This window comes from Chroicocephalus ridibundus, chromosome 1, assembly GCF_963924245.1.
Source record: "Chroicocephalus ridibundus chromosome 1, bChrRid1.1, whole genome shotgun sequence".
In the NCBI taxonomy this organism is placed as follows: Eukaryota; Metazoa; Chordata; class Aves; order Charadriiformes; family Laridae; genus Chroicocephalus; species Chroicocephalus ridibundus.
Window position 1 is genome coordinate 49,250,997 of NC_086284.1, and position 20,753 is coordinate 49,271,749.

General features: G+C 40.9%; 1 protein-coding gene across 2 annotated transcripts in view; it reads left to right on the forward strand.

Annotated features, from left to right (window-relative positions):
* Positions 1-9,690: 9,690 nt before the first annotated feature.
* Positions 9,691-20,753, forward strand: part of SCEL (sciellin) — a 77,700-nt gene continuing 66,637 nt past the window's right edge. For both annotated transcript variants that reach the window (XM_063344344.1, XM_063344522.1), the window contains exon 1: positions 9,691-9,851. The gene's annotated coding sequence lies outside the window, so the exon portion shown is untranslated. The remainder of the gene's footprint in view (positions 9,852-20,753) is intronic.

The window sequence follows — 20,753 nt, forward strand, 5'->3', positions numbered from 1 at the left end:
TTCCTCAGTGTTGTTTTTATGCTGAACTGAGACTTGGCAATGTTTTCCATTGGAATGTGACACTGTCATGTCAGGTCAAAAGCGAAAATGCCAGTCGGTGTTTCCCAGTGGTTGTACACACGTAACATTATGTCCTTTCGTTGAACTCAGCCTTTATTCCTGAGAAAGAACTGTTATTTTAACTTGCATCACTGCAGATATTATCAGTCATAAACACATGCAACTGTTCATAAGTCTTATGTTCAATAGTCAAAGAAAAATACCTACTAACTTTGCCATCAAATATTTTAAATTATAATTTGCCAGAACCAATATTCCTTTTTTTTTTCCACCTTTCCTTTCTTCTTCCCTTCTTTTTTTATTCTGTTTGTCTGTCCTCCTTTATTGGATTTTTTCACGGGTGGACAGAGGTGGAGGGATGTATATATAGTTGGCAAGGCACAGACCTTGGACTAGATTTATACTAAGCTTTGGCAGCGATTGCCTGTGTAACTGGTTCACGTAAAGCCCTCTCGTGTCTTTTGTTTCTAAAATAGAGATGAATAATTCTTACATTTTTCTGTAAACTCTTTAAAGAGCATCTGTATAAAAATCTGTTATTATCTCTGCTAGAACCCCTCCAAGTAGTGTTTAGAAGATTTTAGTGAACGAGACGATAGGATTAATTCATTCTTTGATTTATTTTTAATCTCAGCCTTTTGAATGACAGAAATGCGATGCCCATTACCTTGGAGATGGACACATCTGCAAATCTGTTGGAGTTAAGTAACTGAGTACTGCTTGCACAAGCTGTCATCTAAAGGTTGAAAAATCTTGCATCATCCCTGAAATATAAAACCAGAAATGCTCAGTTTCCCAACACTGCATTTTACAAAGCTCTGGGCCAACTCCTTAAGTAAGTCCTTAGAGAGTTCTGTTTAGTCCGTTTGAAGGGAAATTATCTAATTCAATGTATCTTCTCTTTTATTTCAATATGAATTATTCTGGATAAAGGCAAATTAAAAACTAAGACTGTATCTCTCTTGTTCTGTTTGATTACCAAAATGTCAGTGGGAAATTAATCTTTTTCATTACAAAATAATTTCCCTCTCACATATGTCTCTGTCTAAGCAAATTTTAAAACACTTTGCCCTTACCAGGTGCTATATTACTACAGGTCTCTGCCTGCAATAGCCTGTGAGTTTATACCAGAATAGAGATGCTTTAGGACTCTAAACCCCTGCAATAATTGTAAGATTTTAAATTCTTTCTAAATTTTCCTTTTAATCCTATTAGAGAGAGAGGTCCAGCTATGAAATTGAGTTACACATCGCAATTCCTGATACATGACCTTGATGTGACTACATTCGGAGTTCAAACTCCTATGTAATTTTTTTGTGAGTAAAATAAACTCGCTGTAGCAATTCCATTAACCACAAATAAAGGAGAGTTGATTATTTTTTTCATCATGTTGCAATAATATGTACGTACCAAGCAAACTCACAAGTGAGTTTCAGTCAAGTGCAATGCACTTGGAATCATCAGGTAGATAGTCCTATATACACGTTATTTCAGGTCCTGCAAGCAATAGATCTATATTAGCATAGCAATACCCCAGACTAATTATTCCTACCTCTGAGGAAGGGTTAATTACCATAAATGTAGTGTTACATTGACACTGTTACATAGCATTTAGTCTAAATCAAGCTGAAATATTTTTACTCCATGATGCATTTCAGATATACATGTACCTAGATACACCTAGCCAGAGAGAAACTAATTGCCCATCTCTGAATGCGCATTTACACCATGATGTTGGTTATTCTCTGTGTTTATCCCAGGTTCCAGCTCCTTGTATTGCAGACATAGTACTTCAATCTGACCTGGAACAGAGTGGTTCCTTCAGGTCGACGGGGGATACAGCTGAGAAGTAGTTCATGCTGGAGTCCACGTTATATCGAATGGACACAGGTCTGTTTATACCCCCATCCCCGCCAGCCAGGGAACTTCACTCTTCAGTGGGGGTACGGAAGGCAGATAAGCCATGTCCACCCAGCTTTACAAAAAAGCTGTTCTTGGTTTGGAAGGTTCCTGGATCAAACACCAACTTCTCCATGACTTGGCCATTTTAATTTTCCATCCTCTGCCAAAGATAAACAATCAAATTTTTATTTAGGTATCAAAGCGAGGTGAGTGGTTAGAAGTACCTTGACTGCTGAACAACTTGCAAATGAAATGCAAATAACTTCCATTTGGATGGCAAAGGCTAGGCCTCTGCCTTCTGAAATTTAGCTTACAACTGGAAATTAGCTTCTCCTTTGCTACATTGTGCAGTGGAATCATAATTGTGTGTTTGGCATTAGTCTGTTGCCATGGTTAGTAGGAATCAGGGTAGGATGTGATGACATTAAAAGGTCACTTCAATCTCTAATGGCTATGGTTCTGGGAATGACTAATGGCATTGTACCGCTACAAATGTAGAGCTGGAACAACGTGATTAACTGTAACTGACTCTTGTTTAAGCATAAATATCTCTGAAATTTAGAAGAAAGGATGATGAAACCATACAAAAAAGTGAATGGGCGTATTTTTCATTTTGTTCTTTTTTTTGAGATTGCATGTATGGTCATTGGATGGAGTTATTTCACTTGTACGAAAGTATAACTTAGCAAAATGAGTGTATTAATAAATGTTATTTCTGGTATAAATCTATGATTGTATTTAAACTATCATCCCTAGATAATATTTTACAGGGGAATGACTTCGACCAATAATCACCACTATTTTTGTTTTCCTAGAAATATTTCAAGACTGCCTTTAAGATGTGACTCTTCTTGTCTAGTCATAGGAAATAAGGGATAATGTTTATTTTCAGAAGTACATATTTGAAGTGTTTGACTGAAACCACTGAGTTTGTGCTTGGTTTCAGACAGTTGGGTTTGATCTGGCAGAAGAGCATGACTGAGTCATCCTGAATTGTTAACACAGCCCTAATGGTTATGTCAGAAACTCTTTAGTGGATGGAAAGGAGATAGAGCACAGATTCCTACTACAGCAAAAACTGTTAAAACAAAAAACAGCCCAGAATATGTCAATTGTGAAGGCTGTTTTCTAGAATTTCTGTGTAGTTCTAATATAAAATTTTTATTTACTCATGCAGTTTGACAGGAAAGTAAAAATATAAAGCCTTCCTGCCATCCCTCTCCTTTTCTTTTTCCCTTCCCTTCCCTTCCCTTCCCTTCCCTTCCCTTCCCTTCCCTTCCCTTCCCTTCCCTTCCCTTCCCTTCCCTTCCCTTCCCTTCCCTTCCCTTCCCTTCCCTTCCCTTCCCTTCCCTTCCCTTCCCTTCCCTTCCCTTCCCTTCCCTTCCCTTCCCTTCCCTTCCCTTCTTCAGAGATCACCTAGTCCAACCCCCTGCCAAAGCAGGTTCACCTGGAGCAGGCTGGACAGGAACACATCCAGGCAGGTTTTGCTCTATATTTCACTTTTACATGTAGAGGAGTTCATTGCACATTTTGCATTCTTGACAACTGTTTGTAGAATGTTTCCTTTCTTTGCTGGTCGACATCGACCAAGCTGCTCTTCACTGCTGCTGTGAAATGGTGGTATCTCCATCTCCCTTTAAACAATACTCACAGCTTCATGATAGGTCTAAGATCTGTCAGTTATGTCATTTCACATGCACAGTTTCTACAACTTGTACTCCAGATGAAAATTTCCTCTTGTCCCTCAACCACCATTCCCCAGAAATATCATAGGAAGATAAAGTGTCCAGAGAAGAGAATAGCTTAGATTAAAACCTGATTAACCCACAGTGCTCTTCTCACTGTCAATAAAGGCTTTGCTTTCAGCAGCTGGCTCATCCCATTAGCAATGCAGTTCATTTGGGTAACGCAAAAGCTCAAGTATCTTAGAAGCTTTTCCTTGTGCTGAAGTAATCCAGTGCTGATCATGAAGCCAGTGGTAGAGTGTGATGACTACAATACCTTTGGTCATAGTTTGACACGTAACCCTTGGCTACATCTACACTGCTAAAAGGAGAGGGCAAGGTATCAATTCCTGACCCCATGGTCAACTGCCACAGACTGACTCATGTCCCCGTTTCCCATGGCTTGCGGCTTCTCTAACAGGTTTGCCTTGGAGACAGCTGGTTGATGTGATCCACAGTGGATCCACATAGAGAAGAAAAGTTAGGCAACATGGGTGGCAGAGAATCCTGAGCAGGAGCCCACAGCCTATCTCTGTTTATTTAGCGGTTAGAAATTACCTTTTGAGAGTAATTCAGTGCCTGGTCTTAAGCTGGTAAGAGAATCAATAATAAACAAATAAATGAACCGCAAATCCACACCAATTAAAAGCCCTCCCAAAATAGTATCAGGATGCACTGGCCGGCACATGTTAGTGGGAGGCTTCCCTTTGAAAACCCTTTGTCAGAAAAGGCAGATTTTGCAGTGTGGTGACAGCTCTAATGGGACTTTCTTCCTGATGGCTGGGAAGAGGGTGATGTTGCCTTTATTTTCCCAGTTCTGCAAACAGCGGGAACTCTCCAGTCCCTTTTCCACTTTCCCTGCCATTAGAAAGTAGCTTGACACCTGCTATGGGCACTGCCTCCTGAGAAGTTTAGGTGTGCCATCGTGTTCTTCCTGTCCATCCTCACAGGTTCTTGTTCATAAATTAGTGAAATCCTTTTGTTTGTAAAGGAGGACTGCAGGTTACTTGAGAATGTCCCTTGAAAACAGTAAATAAAAAAAATAAACATGAATTTGCATTTGGTTTCTAAAGCTTCTGTGCACATTCATTCATGAATGGAGATTTATCATCCTCAGCTCCACAAAAGAGTGGAAGTAATGCATCCCACAGTGAGGGAACTTGCCTCGGTGACAATGGAAGATCAGAATAAAATTCTTTATCTTCTCCTGCCCAATCCTTTGCATTAATCACACAGCTCCACTCCTGATTATGAGTATCTGGCCATTCTCAGAGGCAGCTGGACTTCGCCTGCAGCAGAAGAATAAACAAAGAAAGAGTAAATCCATTCTTTAATCTCAAGTGCAGAGATCATTTTTTCTCCAATAATAAGAAGCTTTCTTCTGAGGGTGCACAACTGCACCATTGGAGCATCTGTCTTGTGTCTTAGCACATGCTACAGATGATCAAAGCAGCAGCTTTTGTTTAAAGCAAGAGAAAAACTGGGTGGCAGAACATCCAGGGTTGGCACCACAAAGCAAGGGGGAAACAGAAGAGCCAAACTGTATAAAATATGTTTTCAGCAGTTTGCCAGTGTGCGAAATAACATTGTTAGGTGGCTCAAGTGACACTGTACTGAAATAATTTATTCAACAGACATTCTCCCCATTTTTGTTCTCAAATTCCTTATATAGATTTTGTATATGTAGATTTTTTTCAGCATCTATGTCTCAGTTCTGTAGATAATCAGTCCAACTGACAAAATAATGTTGCTGTTTTCCACAACGGTGAGCAACAAATTCTTTTTTTACCAACACTTTTCTTTGCTTGCTAAGCAAATTTAATCTCCATTGTTAAATGAGCAATGAATGAACCTAGGCACTCTGTTCATAAGTAACAATTCTCAAAATGGAGCAGGTTCTATTTATACTAGTTCTACTTTCATACAAATGTAACATTGAATCAAGCAATGACATTTGCATGTATTTCTATACGTGATTAATTCATTTCATACCATCAAACAGTACAGAGAAGGCAAACATTCTAAATCCACAGCAAATCATTGAAATACGTATTTTTAGGCACCTGATTCTGTTCAGGAACAGGAGGTCTAAAGTATTGTATATGAGTAATCATCAGTATCAGTCATCTTCACATGATTTATTAATGCCTGGCTAAAAAGCTCTGTTGTAAATGTCCAGCGCTGTTTTCTTTTTTCTATAGGGAGAAGAAAACCCCAAGCACTGTCATCATCAGCTGGCTTGTGTCCAATAATTCCAAATTAATTTACGCGGCCAAGAACTGGGCATTAACTTCTCTCGTATGTTAGGAGAGTAGGTAATAAAATAAAACCAATCAGTTATACCGTAGCAGCTCTTTGCTCTGTAGGAGTGGGAGGAGAGGGTGAGATCACCAGTTCTGCAAAGCTGAAGTGACCAGCTGACTTCTTTGTCTGCTAGCCTGCACGCCCTCCACTAGCGAAAGAAGAGAGGAGACATTCCTCCCTCCTACTCTGTGAATCAGCAGCTTCCACACAGAGCCACTCTGCACAATGAAGCTAAGTGGCCCGGTGACAGTCCTCCTGAAGACAGTTTATGCCTCCGTAATTTTATTCCTTCTTGCATCCCACCTGTGGAAAGAAACAGCTTAGTTAATGAGAAGAGTGATGCATAGCTTTAATTCTCATCGTTGTGAATACGAGCAAGGCCCCTGAGAACACTGGAAATAATTACGTTATATTCCCTTCTGTTTTAGCTGCTATGGCTGGCTTTGTTCACAGCAGATGTTAAGGGAATTTCTTGCCATCTTTAAGACTGGCACTTGCCCTTTTTGGCTTGGAATCTTCTAGGATGTGTCATTTCAATTCTGAGGAATGGATGCAGGCATTTATTGCTGAGTTACCTTCTACGAAAGAAACAACCCCACCTCCTGAAGTCAAATTTTCCATTTTTTCTATTAATGTATTAAAGTCCCACATGATCATACTGCATTGTAATGGACCGCTTGAGTTTGTGAGTTCTTTATACAAGACCAAAAAGCAGCCAATTTAAATTTATATGTTGTATGTGTGCCTATAATTCGAGTTTAGTCGTCTTTAGTCATAGAAGATACAATACAGTAGGTAAACACCACACACTATGAACCGAAAGCATTTTTAAGATACAAGTCACATGGTTCTGTATATTGTGCGTAGGAAGGCAAGATTTCATTTTTCACATGCTAAACAGGCTTCTATATAAAACATAGCTATAAGAAGATGTGTTGTTATCAGTCAAAATCCAACTTGGTTTTAGATTTTGTTTTACACAATAAAAGACAAGCTCTGCCTACTTGTAACTGAAAGTCTGTTGTGGTTTCCTCAGTACTTTGAGGAAACACCAGTCAATAAGAGCTCTTCAACAGTTCCCTTCATTCCAGCTGGAAAGGAAAATATTTTTAATTATCTCTAGTTAGAAACTGCAGAGAGGGGCTTAATACACTGTAGTTATTCTGAATTAAGATTAAAATGCTACTTGATAGCTGCTGGCTTTTTTTAGTAGCAATTATTCTGAGTGCATGATAATACTTGTTAGCGACTGCGTGTGCTTTAAGCTCTCCACTCCTTGATATGTTCTTGAACTTCTGCCATTTTGCAAGGGGCACTGAATCAAAGGTCTTGATGGGGTAACAGTGGACTGACATTATAAAATTAACATGTCCTGAATTATTATCCAAGAATCACAGGCTCACAGGCAGTGAACGTTTTGTAGAATCGCTAACTGACATTAAATGGACACTGCTGTCTTATTAAAAAGCTGTTAAAAATGATACTTAATAATTCACTATGATTTGATGATCAAGCATGCTAAATATTCTAATTTATTGTTAGTTATGAACTAGTTTGATGATAGGAAATTATTGTGTCAAGCTAATATATTAATGCATAAGTGTTATTTTCAGTACTGTTCACTGAATATTGGCAGGTACTGGTTTATTTGGTTGTATAATGTCGTTGCAGTTTATGCTACCCAAGACTCACTAATAATAATATCATTCAGTCCATCAGTCTGTTAAAATAACCTAAAATAGATTTGATATGGAGACTGAATTAAACACAACTAATTAGTATGCATGCATGCGTACATCTGTGTATACAGAGCTCATAATGAATTACTTTCAGTACCTTTTAATTGTGAAGATGAGGACTAGCACCCAAAAGCGAACCAAACCACACAGATGATAAACTACTTTTGTCTTTAGATAAGGCTTGTATTTCTAAAAGTATCTTACATGCAGCAGTTCTGCATCTGAGATGCTTATTTTTTAATCAAGGGCTGTCAAACTTTTTGACAACCAAGGGAGAGATTACTTTAGAGCTGTTTACTCAAAGATTTGATGGCAAATAAATTTTACAGTGTTAAAGGATGATGGAAAATGATCTGAGGACCATTTGAGAATTCTTCCATGGCCTGCCAGTTTGATGGTCTAATTTGAGTAATAAGCACATTTTGCTATGCCCTGCATACAGATTCTGCAAATAATTGTGTTGCAGATGCAGCATTGGTGCAGAGATTCAGGTTTTTATTACCGGTGAGAAAGCAGAATGTATACTGCACTGTAATTTATGATCCACTTTATGTGAAAAAATATGTTCTAATATAAACAAAATTCAGGGCAGTTCAATGGCCTCTACAAGATGTCAGAGTGAAGATCAAAGTGTTCTCTTTCGTTATTGTAATTTATGGTTCTACAATATTATAGGGGCAAAAAATGCAGATTCATTAGTGGATGAGCAGGTGATATATGTAATCACTCATGGAGAAATCCTGACTTCCTTTGAGTCAATCTTCTTATTTTTTTAATTCTATATCTTCATTTCTCCTTGAATTTTCCTAACAAACAAGCCTATTGAAAACTGTGTTTATTTTTGTTTGTTCAGTTTATTGGAGATAGCAGGCTTAGATATAGTCTGAAAAGAATATGGTTGCATATGTCTTTTTTGATCTGTGCCCAGCTTATTTCTATACATTTGAAACACAGATTCCTGATGTCCCGTGTTGCAAAAGCGCAGTTCTGGTTTGTCTATTGAATACATTCCTTTAAAATTTTATACATGCAGTTCCAGTTTCACAGTGGCAATTAGCAGCTTCAGGGAATGAATACAGAATCCTGCTGGTCACCTGCTTAAAGTCCTGTTTGTCTGCAGAAGATATTCTACACTGCCAAGACTTGTAACGTGTGATATTAACCCAGGAAAGCAAATTACTATCCCCGCGATATGCAGCACAGAGACATGCTCTAAAGAGCTCAGCTGAATGACTCTTGCTTCAACGCAGCTATTCACCTGGAAAAAAATTTAGCGTGTAAAGATCTCAGATTATGCTGTTAGCTGTAATTTACCTCAACCAAAACAAACTAGAATATAAAGGCAATCTGTTTGAGGAAACAGAGGAAACAGGACAGGGAAATTTGTTGTGAGGGATTTTCTTGTAGAGGAAACTGGCTGGAAGCAAAGATGGAAGAAGATGCAAAGAAGTGGCCAGAAGAGTAAGATGGACAGGAAGAAAATGGGCTCTGTGGGAAGCCCCCTCCAAAGTGGTCTGCAGTGTTTTGGGGCAATGTCATTATTCTGCGGAGGTCGATGGCATTTTGCTCCTGGCTTTAGAGCAGCCAGGATATCACTCTTGACGCTTATCACTCATACTTGACCTTGCAGGCAAGAAAGTCATTGCAATTTAGAGTGCCTCAAAAAATAACTCGTGTCACATGCCTGTTGGGCTCAGTATGAGTACAGTCTTTATGTGTCAGAAAGGCAGATATATTTATTGCATCTAAAGATCATCAAAGACAGATTTCTGTATCAGATCACTTTGTTTACAGAGCAGGAGGAAAGCTGGGCATGTCTGGATTTATCCTACATGTTGACTCACAACTACCCTATTCAAAGCCAAAACCACTCCTAGTAACGCTTTCAGCAACTGCCAGCTAGCAAGAGTTGATAACAGCCGAGACAAACTTTCAATCTGCTTTAACCTGAAACTTGAATCTTGGTGAAAGAGGAATTTTAGCTGTAGAAAGTAGTAATTGGAGGCCACATTAGGAGTCTATTCACTCTATTCAGTGATCAATAAATCATCGGCTTTATAAGCAGTGGAAGTTCCTGCATCTGGAAAGCTGACCTTAGCTACGCTCTTCAGTATCGAAATTGGTAAGTCCATATTATAGCAATAAGTTTACCTATGGAACTTGGAAATGTGGATTAAGTTGAATTAAAAAAAAAAATTAAGAACATTTGTGTTTGACTTTCAGAGTTTTCCATATTTCCATATATTTCCATAACCTGTGCTTAATTTACAAGTAGTGTTTCCCCTGCACTCCTGCCATGTGTAATCTGGGCTCTGGTTGTCATGAAAATGTCTTTTTTCTTCTCAGCTCTGCACTAATACGCGACTTATTTAAGTTGGCATCAGGAAACCGTTCAGTCAAGTAGATAGACTGTACTAAAAAGTCTGATGGATATAAAATCCAGGTCATACATATTTAGCAGAGTTGGAATAACAGGACAAATAGAAGACACGCCAGCATCTTCTAGCACTGTTTCAAGAGGAGGTGATACTGAATGTACACAGGAACCTGCTTTCTTTATTGTATTACAAAGAGATTTCCATGCTATTTAACATGTGCCTTCTCCTCTGATAGATGGCCTTAAGGATAAGGATTAGGATGACCATCTTGTGAGGGGCAAAGAACTAAGTTAGACATTACTTATTTTACAGCATTTTTTTAATTTTTTTTTTAATTTTAACAAAGATTTGAGGAAATGTACAGTATCCCGCAGGTAGGTTTAATTCAATGGCGTCTGTACTGACTTCCTCAAAATCCTTCCAAAACAGAAGTTTTTACTTTGTAATTGCATTTATATCTTGCCCTATCTAAACTTCCTTGCACCAATTACACACAAACTTTCTTCAGGAATGCAGACAGTAGGTCTTATGCATCTACCTGATACTTGCTCTTCGAATTTAGCTTAGTGTTTGTTCCTACAGAGTTTAGAAAATGTACTCAAAATCATTTAATCTAACCTATTGAATTGAAATACCTGGTAGATAGGAGGTTATATTTACTTGGATCGGGAACAATAGGCTTAGTTATTCCCCAAGCTTCAACAGGTTTCAAGTTCAGTTAAGATTTTGACTTGCATTCCACCAGTATGAATACTTGCTCTGGCATCTGAGCCGATTGACTAAGTCACCTCGGGCAGTTGAAATCCACTTCAGTTTGCCAAACTGGCCTGTGACACTAGTATCTGCCCTCTTACTGTGTTAAAAGGTGGGCAAATAGGCAGAACTTGGGTAAACACGCAGAATGAAACAGAGCAAGTTATTGGGGATCACCAATGTACTAATTAAAAACTTTAGATGAATTTGGAAGAAGTGAAAATAGTGCAGGAAACCTCATGATTTGTTATGTATTAATTCTGGATCCAAGCAGGGCGCCAATCACAAATGAAACAGTACGTCATGAGCTATAGAACTAGAGATGTCCCTTGCTGCTACACCAGCTTCTTAACCCAGACCTTTCAGGCTCTGCGAACAATACTGAAAGGGGTGAAGGATGACTAGGCCAGTCTCTTTTGAGGCTGCGTAAATCTGTATCCTTTCAAATGGATGGTCTTACACTAAGATTGGTCGTTTTTTGGAAGTAGGGTGAGAATGGCCGGATGTCCCATCCTGACCACGCACACTTGGACCAGCGCTGCAATTGTGCAGCTCAGCTCTGCTTTGTGGTTTCCATTGAAGTGCTACATCATTCCTCCTTATTTCTGTGGCTTTTGCTGCAGTTGCATTCTGCATATGGATTTTTTTGGAGCCAAGATTTCCACAAGCAGCACGATATCTAAAAGATGGCTATCATCCAAAGCTAAATATCATTTCAGTTCTCTTGAGCTGAAAAAAAAATCAGAATTATATTAAAGAGGCTCCTAGAACTCAGTTATACAAAGGATTAAAATGAGGGTGACTTTTCTAACTGTGCTTTTCTTGTTGCATATGCAACAATTTATGTGAAAAGCACACATTCTATTTTCACTATGTTATTTGTTTAGAACCTATGACAAGCAAATGGCAGCAGACAAAAGCAGCTCAGGCTAAGTATTTGTTAAACATGAAGTTTTACAAAACTACAAAAAGCAATAGAGGAAAAAATTGCTATATGTCTAACTCAGATACTAATTTCCACTGAAATACTTGAACGACAACCAGCAGAAATACATCTGAGCAGTCTGAATACATGTATCCCAAAATTTAGAGCAAGTCAGCAAGGAAAGAAAATGAAAAAGTCAAGTTTAAAAAGTCTAGGGAGAATATTTTTTCTTGTGCTTGCGCACAAGAAAGAAGAATGATAAAGGTCCCCAATAAAATGAAGCGGATTTAAGCTGCCATTTCTCTCCTGGGATTTCAGTCGTGTGTTGGAGAAAGCTCTTCCATTTGTTGTACTGAAGATTTGATAACAGCTCTTATTTTTATTGCTCTATTTCCACCTAGTGCTCTAACTGCAGATTGCACTAAATGGTAAGCATGTTCTAGAATCGATAACTGCAAATCAGTATCACTCTCAGTTCTGAGGGAATCTGCATTATAAATAAGCAAGTGGATATAGTAAAATTAAATATTTAGTTTATGAAAAGGTATTTGCACTGGATCCCGGTCTAAAGGCTGTCAAGTATCTAGTATGGTCCTTGCTGCATGATCTGTTCAGAAACAAGATTATCGGTTATTTGATTCAAATGTTAGAATCCCTCTTGTGAACGTAAGTTTAGCGTGAGTTCTGTCGTTAACTGAAGACAAGTGAGTGCACATGAGCAAGGAGGGCCACACCGTCATCATGGAGAGGCGTTCGTTTCTCTCACAGGCAAGTGTGTGCTCGCGATGAAGTCTAGAAAGGCGTAGTTAAACCACCTGGAAGTTTTGAGGTAGACTCATCTGGACAGCCTATCCCCATGTATCTGGACCTATGAAGTATTTTACAACACTTTGTAACAACCATGACGTTTTAGTAACAGAACTGGAGGGTTCAAAAACTCATCAGGAAGAAAATAGGAGAGATTTTGTGCTGAGCTATGAATTTATTTTTTTTTTCAGGAGGCCGAGTAGAGCATAGCTAGAAGGCACAACTTATGGATCGGCCTTGTGAAATGTAGCAGAAGGTTTATGGAGAGATACAAGCATACATAGACAGAACAAGGGATGTTTTAAATCTCTCTCTTGTTCTAACACAAAAGAAATTGCTCTTATACTTTGTGGTATACATGCTTAAAAAAGTAAAAAAATACTGGTATTGCTACTCTCAAACGGTACTTCATACAACACAAGTACAGCCCTAACTTGACAGCTAAAGATGGGTTTTATTCATGCACTTTTGTAGCAAAATGTAGACACAGCAATTCTGTTTATTTACCTGCTCTTGCAACTAGTGTAAAATAGACAAATGGCTCTTAGTTCCACCACAGGCACCATCTGAAAAACACAGGATGGTTATTTCTCCGAGAGTCTGATGTGTAGGGAGATGGAACATCCTGTCTTCAGAATTTTGTAGGTTGGACATTTTCTTTAGGAAAAAGGCTTCAGCTCCTCCTTTTCTCTTGTGCTCTCTCTGAGCACATGCAAAATATAAATGAGTTAATGCCCAGACTTAGAAACTGCAGTGTCCTTCACTCAGGACAACATACTAACTGCTGGTTTATTTAGATAGGAGGCAGCACAGTTGTGGCCACTTTCTTTTCCTGGATACAAGCAGGGCACCAATCACAAATGAAACAGCACGTCGTGAGCTATGAATAAACCAAGGAAGGTCCCTTGCTACTACACCAGCTGTGGTCACATTTATTTTATAATTAAGCGTTTGCAGCAACTCTGGTTTAGTGTTAGTTTAGTGTTAGGCTTCCGATTTTGAAGGGTTAGGCAGTGCCTGAAAACACATATTGCACCAAACTCTTCAGGTCTTCATCAGGGCAGTATCACCTCTGGATGCTCCTCACCCAGTTTAGATGTGAGGTGGACACCAAGTTCCTTGCTCCAAACAAGGCAGATACCTACACAGAGACATACCTGTATGTGGCTAGAGAATTCCGAATAAAATAACCTGCCTATGGAATTTACATATTTCTGGAGAGAGGTAAGAGATGGGCTGAGGATTTTTAGAGGTACAGCTTTCCATTTAATCATGTTAAAGAACAATTTAACCTTTCAAAGACTAAGTGCATAGGACTCTATAGTCAGCAGTTTTCTAGCAGAACTGCCTTGTCGAAATACTGGATTATTTTTACCTCTGTGAGCATTACTGTGAACTCTGAGCTACAGAATGGCTCAAGTCTAGACCAGTTTCTATTATCCCACCTTATTGCTTGAATAGTAAAATCAAATTTTATTTACAGTCAAATTCTCCTTATTTGTGAAATAATCTTAATTGCATAGTGCTTTTAACGGAGAATACATGGAGAGGGGAAAGTGGACAGCATCATTTTATTATATCATCTGGGTTACCTGAGAGCTGTGCTCCTGAAAGAGAGCTTCCTGCACTGAAGCTCAGATTTGCTTTGGTTTGAGTCCTAAAATCATCTGGCAGGACAGGTAAACTGGGAGGGGATTGCTGCAGATGCAGCTCTGCACTACAGAAAGGAGCCTCTGAAGAGGGTAGGGTCTCTACGTGGGGTCCATGGGAAAGTCCAACCCATCTTGGAAGAGCTGTCCTTGTCTTGGATCATGGTAAGGTGAGGGGCTGTTTTATTCTGGGCAGTTGCCCTGTCAGAAGACGACTATCTGAGTCTTTCTATTACTTCAGGCGGAGTGGGACTGAGACAATGTCCTTCCAAGGGGATGGAAGGCAGGACTTGGTTACGGGAGAAAAAAAAAGTATTGCCAGTATCTAAAATCAACTATAAACTAGTGCAAGCAGAATAAGTGATTGTAAGTAATGATAAATAACAAGATTACCTGACAGAATTAAAATTGGTACATTCACCTCTAAGTAATTATTTGTAATAATACGTGTAGTATTTCTTACCCTATCATCCTTCAAGGAACTGCTCTTGGCAAATAAAACCAGATTTCCTTGGAGGATTGCATTTATGTAAATACTTAATAGATTGTGATTAAATTAAATTAGCACTATGTACCAACTTCAGTCTCGTGTGTATTGCCCTGTCCTATGATCTTTGGGCTACTGCGTACATCTGGATGAAAATATTTATGTTTTTTGAGAGACGATAATGTGGAAAATTAAATCAATTATAGAATCATAGAATAATCTAGGTTGGAAGGGAGCTTTTCATTAACCTAAGTCTGACAAAACCACTGCTAAACCATGTCCCTAAGCACCATGTCTACCCATCTTTTAAATACCTCCAGGGGTGGCAATTCCGCCACTTCCCTGGGCGGCCAGTTCCATTGCTTGATAACCCTGTTGATGAAGAAATTTTTCCTAAGATCCAATCTAAACCTACCCTGGTGTAACTTGAGGTCATTTCCTCTTGTCCTATTACTTGTTACTTGTGAGAAGAGACCGACCCCCACCTCTCCACAACCTCCTTTCAGGTAGCTGTAGAGAGCAATAAGATCTCCCCTCAGCCTCCTTTTCTCCAGGCTAAACAACCCCAATTCCCTCAGCCGCTCCTCATAAGACTTGTTTTCCTGTCCCCTCACCCGCTTTGTTGCCCTTCGCTGGACACGCTCCAGAATCTCGATGTCTTTCTTGGAGTGAGAGACCCAAAACTGGACACAGTATTCAAGGTGGAGCCTCACCAGTGCCGAGGACAGGGGGATGATCACTTCCTTAGTCTTGCTGGACATACTATTTCTGGTAAAAGCCAGGATGCTGTAGGCCTTCTTGGCCACCTGGGCACACTGCTGGCTCATATTCAGCTGGCTGGCAGCCAAGAGCCCCAGGTCCTTCTCTGTTGGGCAGCTCTCCAGCCACTCTTCCCCAAGCCTGTGGCGCTGCATGGGGTTGTTGTGACCCAAGTGCAGGATCCGGCACTTGGCCTCATTGAACTTCATACCATTGGCCTCGGCCCATCAATCCAGTCTGTCCAGATCCCTCTGTAGAGCCGTCCTACCCTCAAGCAGATCAACGCTCCTGCCTAACTTGGTGTCATCTGCAAACTCACTGAGGGTGCACTTGATGCCCTCGTCCAGGTCATTGATAAAGATATTAAAGATAACCAGCCCCAGTACTGAGCCCTCAGGAACACCACCTGCCAACTGGATTTAATTCCATTCACCACCACTCTGTGGGCCCAGCCTTCCAGCCAGTTTTTTACCCAGTGAAGCATACACCCATCCAAGCCATGAGCAGCCAATTTCTCTGGGAGAATGCTGTGGGAAACGGTATCGAAGGCTTTAGTGACGTCCGTGTAAACAACATCCACAGCCTTTCCCTCATCCACTAAGTGGGCCACCTTGTAATAGAAGGAGATCAGGTTAGTCAAGCAGGACCTGCCTTTCATGAGCCCGTACTGACTGGGTCTAATCACCTGGTTGTCCTGTATGTGCCACACGATGGCACTCAGGATGATCCGCAGGATGATTATTACAGCTAAAAGTAGAAGGGGGACCTGACTAGGATTTTTGTAATATTGTAATGTCAATATCATATTTTGAGTCACTCTTTTCTATTGTGAAGGCTGGTAGCAAGAAGGGTACTTCTGCCTTTAATCCTTTCGATTATAGAGGTATGGACACACTAGATTAGAGCTACATACCATCCAGGCCAGTAATTTGTTTCTGACAGGGCCCTGAGCCAGATGCCTCAGAGGAAGGTGCAAGGACATGCACTCAGAAGTAAGGACAGTGCTCAACCTCTCGCATGGAGACAATAAATCATGGAATACAATCATAGAATTATAGAATAGTTTGGTTTGAAAGGGACCTTTAAAGGTTGTCTAGTCCAACCTCCTCTGCAAAGAGCAGGGACATCTTCAACTAGATCAGGTTGCTTAGAGCCCTGTCCAACCTGACTGATGATGTTTCCATGGATGGGGCATCTACCACCTCTCTGGGCAACTTGTTCACATGTTTCACCACCCTCATCATAAAAAGTTTCTTCCTTATATCTAGTCTAAATCCTCCCTTTTTTAGTTTAAAACCGTTTCCCCTTGTCCTAGTGCAAGAGGCCCTGTTAAAAAGTTTTTCCCCATCTTTCTTATAAGCCTCCTTTAAGTACTAAAAGGCCGCAATCAGGTCTTCCCAGAGCCTTCTCTTCTCCAGGCTGAACAACCCAACTCTCTCAGACTGTCCTCATAGGAGAGGGGCTCCAGCCCTCTGATCATTTTTGTGTCCCTCCTCTGGACCCACTCCAACAGGTCCATGTCTTCCCTGTGCTGAGGGCTCCAGAGCTGGATGCAGTACTCAAGGTGGGGTCTCACCAGCGCAGAGTAGAGGGGCAGAATCACCTCCTTCAACCTGCTGGCTTCTTTTGATGCAGCCCAGGATATGGTTGGCCTTCTGGGCTGTGAGTGCACATTGCTGACTCACATCCAGCAGTACCAAGTCCTTCGCAGCAGGGCTACTCTCAATCCCTTCATCCCCCATCCTGTATTGATACCGGGGGTTGCCCCGACCCAGGTGCAGGACCTTGCACTTGGCCTTGTTGAACCTTGTGAGGTTCACATGGGCCCACTTCTAGAGCCTGTCCAGGTCCCTCTGGATGGCCTCCCATCTCAGGTGTGTCAACTGCACCATTCAGCTTGGTGTCATCTGCAAACTTGATGGGGGTGCACTTGATCCCACTGTCTATGTCACTGATGAAGGTATTAAACAGTACTGGTCCCAATATGGACCCCTGAGAGACACCACTTGTCACTGGTCTCCATCTGGATATTGAGCTGTTGACCACTACCCTCTGGATGTGACCATTCAGCCAATTCCTCATCCACTGAACAGTCCACCCGTCAAATCCATATCTCTCCAATTTAGAGAGAAAGATGTTGTAGGGGACCATGTCTAAGGCCTTACAGAAGTCCAGATAGATGACATCCGTAACTCTTCCCTTTTCCACTGATGTAGTCACTCCATCACAGAAGGTCATTAGGTTGGTCAGGCAGGACTTACCCTTGGTGCAGCCACGCTGGCTGTCTCGAATCCCCTCCCTGTCTTCCACGTGCCTTAGCATAGTTTCTAGGAGGATCTGTTCCATAATCTTCCCAGGCACACAGGTGAGGCTGACAGGTAGGTAGTTCCCAGGGTCCTCCTTTCTACCCTTTTTAAAAATGGGTGCAATATTTTTTTTAAGTCACCGGGGACTTCACCTGACCGCCATGACATTTCAAATATCATGGAGAGTGTCTTGACAACTACATCAGACAATTCCCTCAGAACTCTTGGATGCAGGTTGTCAGGTCCCATAGACTTCTCTATGTTCCAGTTTCTCAGATGGTCACAATCTTGATCTTCTCTTACAGTGTGAAGGACTTTGCTCCCCCAGTCCCTCCCTTGTGGTCCATCCACTCAAGAGGTGTGGGAAGAGAGGCTGCCAGTGAAGACTGGGGCAAAAGATTGTTGAGTACCTCAGTCTTCTCCTCGTCCATTGTTACCAGTTTGACAGTCTTGTTCATCAGGGGGGGTACGTTTTCTTTGACCTTCCTTCTAGCTGACATACCTGTAGAAGCCCTTCTTATTATTGTTTGTGTCCCTCGCCAAGTTCAGCTCCAGCTGTGCCTTGGCCTTCTCGATCCCATCCCTACACAACCGGGCAGCATCGCTATACTCTTCCCTCCTGGAAGAGTACGTACAAGCGTATACCTGTCCCTGTTTCCATTGCCTGTGCATTTCCTTCCTGCCCTTTAGTTTGACCAGCTGGTCTTGACTCAGACGTGTTGGTCTCTTGCCTTCCTTTCCTGATTTCTTACATCTGGGGATCAAGAGCTCTTGCACTTTAAGGAAAGTGTCCTTAAAGATCTGACAGCTCTATTCTTCTCCCTTGTCCCTGAGGGCAGTTTCCCAGGGGGTCCTATTGATTGGAAGTTTGCTTTCCTAAAATTCGGGGTCTTGACTTTACTCTTCCCCTGACCCATATCCCTCAGGACTGTGAACTCCACCTGTTCATACTCCATCTATTCATACAGCTTGAGCAGCCTCTTGAAGATTCATCCTGCAATGCCAGAAATAATGAATAAATCCTTCACAGATTTTTCTGTCTATTGTACTGAGTGATTCTGAAATATAGCAGAAGCTCTCATGTCTGATAGTTCCTTGAAGATTTGGTGTAACAGAACGTAATACCTGCTGTGACTTGGAGGGACACACGGGGCTGGGAGGCAGAGACAGCAATAGCTAGGGCAGACCCTGGCCCAAGACCCATAACAATTCATACCGGGACATACCTAAGCATGTGTACTGAAAATCCCTGACAGAAGTAAGCAGACACTTCTTTGTATCTGTGACAAGGGAGTAATCTAACCCTTTGTGTTTCGTGCTGGTTTTGGGAGGATTTCAGAACTTGCATCTGTCCTTATTCTTACTCCCAAGTTTCTCTCTGGATTTATGGGGAGAATTTACATAGGTCTCAACAAGAGCATTAGAGCCGTTCAGGGAAGGTCAGACATAGCCAGAGGATGCAGTGAGGTGTCTGTCACTCAGACTGGCATGCAAATCTCTGAGTCAGGCCATTTCCGCCTGCCTTAAATGATGCATGGAGTCAGAAACCCCCGAACATGGAGCCACCTGAAATTCCCTTTCCCTTTGTGCAGTCATCTAGGAGTGTCAATGCAAAAACACTGAGGGCAGGGGATGTCTTACATCTGTCTTGCAGGTGCCTTATTCTGAGATTTATCTATCTGGAACCAGAAACAGATGGATGTCCACCACCTTTACTTCAAAGTACTGACTAAGGACCGCTCCATTAAACGCAAATTGAGGAGAAAGTAATACAAGGGACTTGTGGCCACCTTGTGTTCATAGACTCTACATAAGCAGCCTAGGGGCTAGGGCTGGGACTCCTCCCGTTTGACTGGCACACTGCTCATGACAACTATAGAGAAAGCTTGCCATCTGGAACATTAATTTCGTACATGACCATATTTAAGCTCAGGAAACCAATATTTATTTCTTACAAACATGAAATTTACTGTGGAATTAAAATATATAAAGCAGTGGTTAAAGTTACCCTCATCTCTACACTATCTATGTCTGCTTCTACTGTGTGGTCATATATTTGCCTGAATGTATATTCTGTACCTTGTTGAATAAATCAAAGCTGTTATGTATTTTACCTTTCATAGTAGTACTGCTTATGAGATAGTGTGCCTGTGTATTTAGATTAGCTTGGGTGTTCATCACAGAGCAACACCTTTAGTGCTTACTCACACAAAACTGCAAGTGATTAAATACTATTTGACTCAGTGGGAGCATTGCAATATAATATGCTTATTTAGTACGCTCACCTCCTTGGCTTTTAATACAATTTTTTATTTACATTTAAACTGCCTGCTGTATATGAATTTCAGTTTTTGGGCTTGTACTATTCTTTCTTTTTGCAAACTTTTTAATAGTCATCTCTGTTGCAACGGAAGAATGAAAATAAATCTGTACATTTTAGTAATTACAAGAAATTAATTAGAAGGCAGAAGTGGAGATAGTTTACATTTCATTGACTTTCTAATTATAGAGTTGCCAATGTACGGGTGATTATCTCCTTCCTTCTTGTTCATTATTAAATGAAGAGTTCAAGGAAGCCCTTCATCTTTTTTACATACCATGGTTGTCAGGGATGGGATGTGGCAAGGATGGGGGGAAAAGAGGGAGGAAATAGGTTGACGCTGTCCATGAAGAGAAGATGCACATAATTACAGAGTGAGTGTGGACTGCTTTTCAAAGTTATTAACTCTGGCCTGGTCTTCCGTGTGGGGAAGCAGCAATTTATATAGTTTACATACAGCTTTGGGAGAAGAGAAATTGTCACTCATCATAAGAAGAACGAAGGTCTATGCTTCAGATTGTTGAAGTCAACAGTGATGTATCCTAGGGCTTAATACTGGGGCCAGCACTGTTCACCGTCTTCATTAATGACCTGGACGAAGGAGTGGAGTGCACTTTCAGCAAGTTCACAGATGATACAA